Raw genomic sequence first — 9,600 nt, 5'->3', positions numbered from 1 at the left:
ATGTCCCCTGAAAGCTGAGATTGTCTGCTAAAGTTTAAGGCCAAAGCCAGAGTCTGGGATACTCTTGGACCCATAACAGCAAGAAAATGCCTCTAGCATGTGCAGTTTTGTCGGTAAGGCCTTAAGACGTAATAGGACGATATGAATGTCGATATCTCTTGCTCTCCTGGGTTTATTACAATTCCAGTGGTACCCTGAAAGAGCTGAGACTCTCCTTTAAATTATGACCCCTCTATAAAGCCTGGAGGACTAAGGGGGCCTGAGATATGAGATGATGAATATAGGGTATCCAGGTATAAGCCTCCTGGGGCTTTATGCCGCCTGTGATTGATAATATTCAAGGGGTGTTTCTCCGCTTACAAATGGGTCAGTGATGCCGAATTTAAACCGCATACACTTCAGAGTCCCCCCTGTTCAACTGTACCAGTCTCATAATTGTGGGTCCCCAGGAAGGGCATTGCATTGAGCCAAGGGCGCTAGCACCTTGCAATAGCTCTCATAAAACCTTCAACAACTTAAAGTGAGTCTGGCCCTTCCAAGGGCCCCAAAGGCCCAGGTGCCTAATAGAGAACTTGAAGCCCCCACCCTCCTCTTTCCAAGGAGTCCTTCCTCGCTTCTCTACGGCCTTGCACTGTAGAGTTATGCCCAACTGAATGATGTTCCCCCATCCACCCTTTTCAGGCCTACCTTTCTGGAAGCAGGGGTGGGGGGCTGAAACCTCGTTTTCTCCGATTCTGGAGGGGCTATTGATTAGCTTTCAATGTTCCCTGAAAGATGGGATTGTCTGCTAAAGTTTAAGGCCAAAGCCAGAGTCTGGGATACTCTTGGACCCATAAGAGCAAGAAAATGCCTCTAGCATGTGCAGTTTTGTCGGTAAGGCCTTAAAACGTAATAGGACGATATGAATGTCGATATCTCTTGCTCTCCTGGGTTTATTACAATTCCAGTGCTACCCTGAAAGAGCTGGGACTCTCCTTTAAATTATGACCCCTCTATATAGCCTAGGGGACTAAGGGGGCCTGAGATATGAAATGATGAATATAGGGTATCCAGGTATCAGCCTCCTGGGGCTTTATGCCGCCTGTGATTGATAATTTTGAAGGGGTGTTTCTCCGCTTACAAATGGGTCAGTGATGCCAAATTTAAACCGCATACACTTCAGAGTCCCCCCTGTTCAACTGTACCAGTCTCATAATTGTGGGTCCCCAGGAAGGACACTGCATTGAGCCAAGGGCGCTAGCACCTTGCAATAGCTCTCATAAAACCTTCAACAACTTAAAGTGAGTCTGGCCCTTCCAAGGGCCCCAAAAGGCCCAGGTGCCTAATAGAGAACTTGAAGCCCCCACCCTCCTCTTTCCAAGGAGTCCTTCCTCGCTTCTCTACGGCCTTGCACTGCAGAGTTATGCCCAACTGAATGATGTTCCCCCATCCACCCTTTTCAGGCCTACCTTTCTGGAAGCAGGGGTGGGGGGCTGAAACCTCGGTTTCTCCGATTCTGGAGGGGCTATTGATTAGCTTTCAATGTCCCCTGAAAGCTGAGATTATCTGCTAAAGGTTAAGGCCAAAGCCAGAGTCTGGGATACTCTTGGACCCACAAGAGCAAGAAAATGCCTCTAGCATGTGCAGTTTTGTCGGTAAGGCCTTAGGACGTAATAGGACGATATGAATGTCGATATCTCTTGCTCTTCTGGGTCTATTACAATTCCAGTGGTACCCTGAAAAGCTGAGACTCTCCTTTAAATTATGACCCCTCTATATAGCCTAGGGGACTAAGGGGGCCTGACATATGAGATGATGAATATAGGGTTTCCAGGTATAAGCCTCCTGGGGCTTTATGCCGCCTGTGATTGATAATTTTGAAGGGGTGTTTCTCCGCTTACAAATGGGTCAGTGATGCCAAATTTAAACCGCATACACTTCAGAGTCCCCCCTGTTCAACTGTACCAGTCTCATAATTGTGGGTCCCCAGGAAGGACAGTGCATTGAGCCAAGGGCGCTAGCACCTTGCAATAGCTCTCATAAAACCTTCAACAACTTAAAGTGAGTCTGGCCCTTCCAAGGGCCCCAAAGGCCCAGGTGCCTAATAGACAACTTGAAGCCCCCACCCTCCTCTTTCCAAGGAGTCCTTCCTCGCTTCTCTACGGCCTTGCACTGCAGAGTTATGCCCAACTGAATGATGTTTCCCCATCCACCCTTTTCAGGCCTACCTTTCTGGAAGCAGGGGTGGGGGGGCTGAAACCTCGATTTCTCCGATTCTGGAGGGGCTATTGATTAGCTTTCAATGTCCCCTGAAAGCTGAGATTGTCTGCTAAAGTTTAAGGCCAAAGCCAGAGTCTGGGATACTCTTGGACCCATAACAGCAAGAAAATGCCTCTAGCATGTGCAGTTGTGTCGGTAAGGCCTTAAGACGTAATAGGACGATATGAATGTCGATATCTCTTGCTCTCCTGATTCTATTACAATTCCAGTGGTACCCTGAAAGAGCTGGGACTCTCCTTTAAATTATGACCCCTCTATAAAGCCTGGAGGACTAAGGGGGCCTGAGATATGAGATGATGAATATAGGGTATCCAGGTATAAGCCTCCTGGGGCTTTATGCCGCCTGTGATTGATAATATTCAAGGGGTGTTTCTCCGCTTACAAATGGGTCAGTGATGCCGAATTTAAACCGCATACACTTCAGAGTCCCCCCTGTTCAACTGTACCAGTCTCATAATTGTGGGTCCCCAGGAAGGGCATTGCATTGAGCCAAGGACGCTAGCACCTTGCAATAGCTGTCATAAAACCTTCAACAAATTAAAGTGAGTCTGGCCCTTCCAAGGGCCCCAAAGGCCCAGGTGCCTAATAGAGAACTTGAAGCCCCCACCCTCCTCTTTCCAAGGAGTCCTTCCTCACTTCTCTACGGCCTTGCACTGCAAAGTTATGCCCAACTGAATGATGTTCCCCCATCCACCCTTTTCAGGCCTACCTTTCTGGAAGCAGGGGTGGGGGGCTGAAACCTCGATTTCTCCGATTCTGGAGGGGCTATTGATTAGCTTTCAATGTTCCCTGAAAGATGAGATTGTCTGCTAAAGTTTAAGGCCAAAGCCAGAGTCTGGGATACTCTTGGACCCATAAGAGCAAGAAAATGCCTCTAGCATGTGCAGTTTTGTCGGTAAGGCCTTAAGACGTAATAGGACGATATGAATGTCGATATCTCTTGCTCTCCTGGGTCTATTACAATTCCAGTGGTACCCTGAAAGAGCTGGGACTCTCCTTTAAATTATGACCCCTCTATATAGCCTAGGGGACTAAGGGGGCCTGAGATATGAAATGATGAATATAGGGTATCCAGGTATCAGCCTCCTGGGGCTTTATGCCGCCTGTGATTGATAATTTTGAAGGGGTGTTTCTCCGCTTACAAATGGGTCAGTGATGCCAAATTTAAACCGCATACACTTCAGAGTCCCCCCTGTTCAACTGTACCAGTCTCATAATTGTGGGTCCCCAGGAAGGACACTGCATTGAGCCAAGGGCGCTAGCACCTTGCAATAGCTCTCATAAAACCTTCAACAACTTAAAGTGAGTCTGGCCCTTCCAAGGGCCCCAAAGGCCCAGGTGCCTAATAGAGAACTTGAAGCCCCCACCCTCCTCTTTCCAAGGAGTCCTTCCTCGCTTCTCTACGGCCTTGCACTGCAGAGTTATGCCCAACTGAATGATGTTTCCCCATCCACCCTTTTCAGGCTTACCTTTCTGGAAGCAGGGGTGGGAGGGCTGAAACCTCGATTTCTCCGATTCTGGAGGGGCTATTGATTAGCTTTCAATGTCCCCTGAAAGCTGAGATTATCTGCTAAAGGTTAAGGCCAAAGCCAGAGTCTGGGATACTCTTGGACCCATAAGAGCAAGAAAATGCCTCTAGCATGTGCAGTTTTGTCGGTAAGGCCTTAGGACGTAATAGGACAATATGAATGTCGATATCTCTTGCTCTCCTGGGTCTATTACAATTCCAGTGGTACCCTGAAAGAGCTGAGACTCTCCTTTAAATTATGACCCCTCTATAAAGCCTGGAGGACTAAGGGGGCCTGAGATATGAGATGATGAATATAGGGTATCCAGGTATAAGCCTCCTGGGGCTTTATGCCGCCTGTGATTGATAATATTCAAGGGGTGTTTCTCCGCTTACAAATGGGTCAGTGATGCCGAATTTCAACCGCATACACTTCAGAGTCCCCCCTGTTCAACTGTACCAGTCTCATAATTGTGGGTCCCCAGGAAGGGCATTGCATTGAGCCAAGGGCGCTAGCACCTTGCAATAGCTGTCATAAAACCTTCAACAAATTAAAGTGAGTCTGGCCCTTCCAAGGGCCCCAAAGGCCCAGGTGCCTAATAGAGAACTTGAAGCCCCCACCCTCCTCTTTCCAAGGAGTCCTTCCTCACTTCTCTACGGCCTTGCACTGCAGAGTTATGCCCAACTGAATGATGTTCCCCCATCCACCCTTTTCAGGCCTACCTTTCTGGAAGCAGGGGTGGGGGGCTGAAACCTCGATTTCTCCGATTCTGGAGGGGCTATTGATTAGCTTTCAATGTTCCCTGAAAGATGGGATTGTCTGCTAAAGTTTAAGGCCAAAGCCAGAGTCTGGGATACTCTTGGACCCATAAGAGCAAGAAAATGCCTCTAGCATGTGCAGTTTTGTCGGTAAGGCCTTAAGACGTAATAGGACGATATGAATGTCGATATCTCTTGCTCTCCTGGGTTTATTACAATTCCAGTGCTACCCTGAAAGAGCTGGGACTCTCCTTTAAATTATGACCCCTCTATATAGCCTAGGGGACTAAGGGGGCCTGAGATATGAAATGATGAATATAGGGTATCCAGGTATCAGCCTCCTGGGGCTTTATGCCGCCTGTGATTGATAATTTTGAAGGGGTGTTTCTCCGCTTACAAATGGGTCAGTGATGCCAAATTTAAACCGCATACACTTCAGAGTCCCCCCTGTTCAACTGTACCAGTCTCATATTTGTGGGTCCCCAGGAAGGACACTGCATTGAGCCAAGGGCGCTAGCACCTTGCAATAGCTCTCATAAAACCTTCAACAACTTAAAGTGAGTCTGGCCCTTCCAAGGGCCCCAAAAGGCCCAGGTGCCTAATAGAGAACTTGAAGCCCCCACCCTCCTCTTTCCAAGGAGTCCTTCCTCGCTTCTCTACGGCCTTGCACTGCAGAGTTATGCCCAACTGAATGATGTTCCCCCATCCACCCTTTTCAGGCCTACCTTTCTGGAAGCAGGGGTGGGGGGCTGAAACCTCGGTTTCTCCGATTCTGGAGGGGCTATTGATTAGCTTTCAATGTCCCCTGAAAGCTGAGATTATCTGCTAAAGGTTAAGGCCAAAGCCAGAGTCTGGGATACTCTTGGACCCACAAGAGCAAGAAAATGCCTCTAGCATGTGCAGTTTTGTCGGTAAGGCCTTAGGACGTAATAGGACGATATGAATGTCGATATCTCTTGCTCTTCTGGGTCTATTACAATTCCAGTGGTACCCTGAAAAGCTGAGACTCTCCTTTAAATTATGACCCCTCTATATAGCCTAGGGGACTAAGGGGGCCTGACATATGAGATGATGAATATAGGGTTTCCAGGTATAAGCCTCCTGGGGCTTTATGCCGCCTGTGATTGATAATTTTGAAGGGGTGTTTCTCCGCTTACAAATGGGTCAGTGATGCCAAATTTAAACCGCATACACTTCAGAGTCCCCCCTGTTCAACTGTACCAGTCTCATAATTGTGGGTCCCCAGGAAGGACAGTGCATTGAGCCAAGGGCGCTAGCACCTTGCAATAGCTCTCATAAAACCTTCAACAACTTAAAGTGAGTCTGGCCCTTCCAAGGGCCCCAAAGGCCCAGGTGCCTAATAGACAACTTGAAGCCCCCACCCTCCTCTTTCCAAGGAGTCCTTCCTCGCTTCTCTACGGCCTTGCACTGCAGAGTTATGCCCAACTGAATGATGTTTCCCCATCCACCCTTTTCAGGCCTACCTTTCTGGAAGCAGGGGTGGGGGGGCTGAAACCTCGATTTCTCCGATTCTGGAGGGGCTATTGATTAGCTTTCAATGTCCCCTGAAAGCTGAGATTGTCTGCTAAAGTTTAAGGCCAAAGCCAGAGTCTGGGATACTCTTGGATCCATAACAGCAAGAAAATGCCTCTAGCATGTGCAGTTGTGTCGGTAAGGCCTTAAGACGTAATAGGACGATATGAATGTCGATATCTCTTGCTCTCCTGATTCTATTACAATTCCAGTGGTACCCTGAAAGAGCTGGGACTCTCCTTTAAATTATGACCCCTCTATAAAGCCTGGAGGACTAAGGGGGCCTGAGATATGAGATGATGAATATAGGGTATCCAGGTATAAGCCTCCTGGGGCTTTATGCCGCCTGTGATTGATAATATTCAAGGGGTGTTTCTCCGCTTACAAATGGGTCAGTGATGCCGAATTTCAACCGCATACACTTCAGAGTCCCCCCTGTTCAACTGTACCAGTCTCATAATTGTGGGTCCCCAGGAAGGGCATTGCATTGAGCCAAGGGCGCTAGCACCTTGCAATAGCTGTCATAAAACCTTCAACAAATTAAAGTGAGTCTGGCCCTTCCAAGGGCCCCAAAGGCCCAGGTGCCTAATAGAGAACTTGAAGCCCCCACCCTCCTCTTTCCAAGGAGTCCTTCCTCACTTCTCTACGGCCTTGCACTGCAGAGTTATGCCCAACTGAATGATGTTCCCCCATCCACCCTTTTCAGGCCTACCTTTCTGGAAGCAGGGGTGGGGGGCTGAAACCTCGATTTCTCCGATTCTGGAGGGGCTATTGATTAGCTTTCAATGTTCCCTGAAAGATGGGATTGTCTGCTAAAGTTTAAGGCCAAAGCCAGAGTCTGGGATACTCTTGGACCCATAAGAGCAAGAAAATGCCTCTAGCATGTGCAGTTTTGTCGGTAAGGCCTTAAGACGTAATAGGACGATATGAATGTCGATATCTCTTGCTCTCCTGGGTTTATTACAATTCCAGTGCTACCCTGAAAGAGCTGGGACTCTCCTTTAAATTATGACCCCTCTATATAGCCTAGGGGACTAAGGGGGCCTGAGATATGAAATGATGAATATAGGGTATCCAGGTATCAGCCTCCTGGGGCTTTATGCCGCCTGTGATTGATAATTTTGAAGGGGTGTTTCTCCGCTTACAAATGGGTCAGTGATGCCAAATTTAAACCGCATACACTTCAGAGTCCCCCCTGTTCAACTGTACCAGTCTCATAATTGTGGGTCCCCAGGAAGGACACTGCATTGAGCCAAGGGCGCTAGCACCTTGCAATAGCTCTCATAAAACCTTCAACAACTTAAAGTGAGTCTGGCCCTTCCAAGGGCCCCAAAGGCCCAGGTGCCTAATAGAGAACTTGAAGCCCCCACCCTCCTCTTTCCAAGGAGTCCTTCCTCGCTTCTCTACGGCCTTGCACTGCAGAGTTATGCCCAACTGAATGATGTTTCCCCATCCACCCTTTTCAGGCTTACCTTTCTGGAAGCAGGGGTGGGAGGGCTGAAACCTCGATTTCTCCGATTCTGGAGGGGCTATTGATTAGCTTTCAATGTCCCCTGAAAGCTGAGATTATCTGCTAAAGGTTAAGGCCAAAGCCAGAGTCTGGGATACTCTTGGACCCATAAGAGCAAGAAAATGCCTCTAGCATGTGCAGTTTTGTCGGTAAGGACCCGGCCTGCGGGGACCATGCCTGCTGGTTCCCCGGGGTCTGGGAGGTCCCTGGGTGCTTTTCCAGAGTTTGGCCCCTGGGGGCCACAGGCTCCGGGGGTCCCCCGGCCTGCGGGGACCATGCCTGCTGGTTCCCCGGGGTCTGGGAGGTACCTGGGCACGTTTACCTAGTTTGGCCCAAGTCCCAACCGACAGCTTGGCCGCGACAGCTTGGCCTGGGCCGAAAACCGACAGCTTGGCCCGGACAGCTTGGCCTGGGCTGCGGACCGACAGCTTGGCCTGGAGGGGGAACCGACAGCTTGGCCTGGAGGGGGGAACCGACAGCTTGGCCTGGAGGGGGGAACCGACAGCTTGGCCGGGACAGCTTGGCCGTGAGTGAGGAAAAAAGTACAACATATCTAAAACACCATGCCAAGCTGTCGGTAAAGGACATACAAAGATATGAATTCATACAAAGATATGAATTCATACAATGATATGCATTCTTTTACATCCTGTTGCAATAGGATTTTATGTATAAAAAACATATCTAAAACACCATGCCAAGCTGTCGGTAAAGGACATACAAAGATATGAATTCATACAAAGATATGAATTCTTACAAATATATGAATTCATACAAAGATATGAATTCATACAAAGATATGAATTCATACAATGATATGAATTCTTTTACATCCTGTTGCAATAGGATTTTATGTATAAAAAACATATCTAAAACACCATGCCAAGCTGTCGGTAAAGGACATACAAAGATATGAATTCATACAAAGATATGAATTCTTACAAATATATGAATTCATACAAAGATATGAATTCATACAATGATATAAATTCTTTTACATCCTGTTGCAATAGGATTTTATGTATAAAAAACATATCTAAAACACCATGCCAAGCTGTCGGTAAAGGACATACAAAGATATGAATTCATACAAAGATATGAATTCTTACAAATATATGAATTCATACAAAGATATGAATTCATACAATGATATGCATTCTTTTACATCCTGTTGCAATAGGATTTTATGTATAAAAAACATATCTAAAACACCATGCCAAGCTGTCGGTAAAGGACATACAAAGATATGAATTCATACAAAGATATGAATTCTTACAAATATATGAATTCATACAAAGATATGAATTCATACAATGATATGCATTCTTTTACATCCTTAGAAATTCGTTCGATATGATTTTATGTCTAAAAAAACATATCTAAAACACCATGCCAAGCTGTCGGTAAAGGACATACAAAGATATGAATTCATACAAAGATATGAATTCTTACAAATATATGAATTCATACAAATATATGAATTCATACAATGATATGAATTCTTTTACATCCTGTTGCAATAGGATTTTATGTATAAAAAACATATCTAAAACACCATGCCAAGCTGTCGGTAAAGGACATACAAAGATATGAATTCATACAAAGATATGAATTCTTACAAATATATGAATTCATACAAAGATATGAATTCATACAATGATATACATTCTTTTACATCCTGTTGCAATAGGATTTTATGTATAAAAAACATATCTAAAACACCATGCCAAGCTGTCGGTAAAGGACATACAAAGATATGAATTCATACAAAGATATGAATTCTTACAAATATATGAATTCATACAAAGATATGAATTCATACAATGATATGAATTCTTTTACATCCAAAGAAATTCTTTCGATATGATTTTATGTATAAAAATCAAAAATTTACCTATTACATGATCGTGCCATGCTGGCACAGATATCTGTGAAAAGCCAGAGTGATGGAAGGGTGCAGATCCCTATTTTATTATACAAAGTCCTTTACCAACAGCTTGGCAGGGTGCTTTAGAAACTCACCCACCTGGAC

The sequence above is a fragment of the Mixophyes fleayi genome, assembly GCF_038048845.1.
Source record: "Mixophyes fleayi isolate aMixFle1 chromosome 2 unlocalized genomic scaffold, aMixFle1.hap1 SUPER_2_unloc_1, whole genome shotgun sequence".
In the NCBI taxonomy this organism is placed as follows: Eukaryota; Metazoa; Chordata; class Amphibia; order Anura; family Limnodynastidae; genus Mixophyes; species Mixophyes fleayi.
This window is presented reverse-complemented; position numbering follows the sequence as displayed.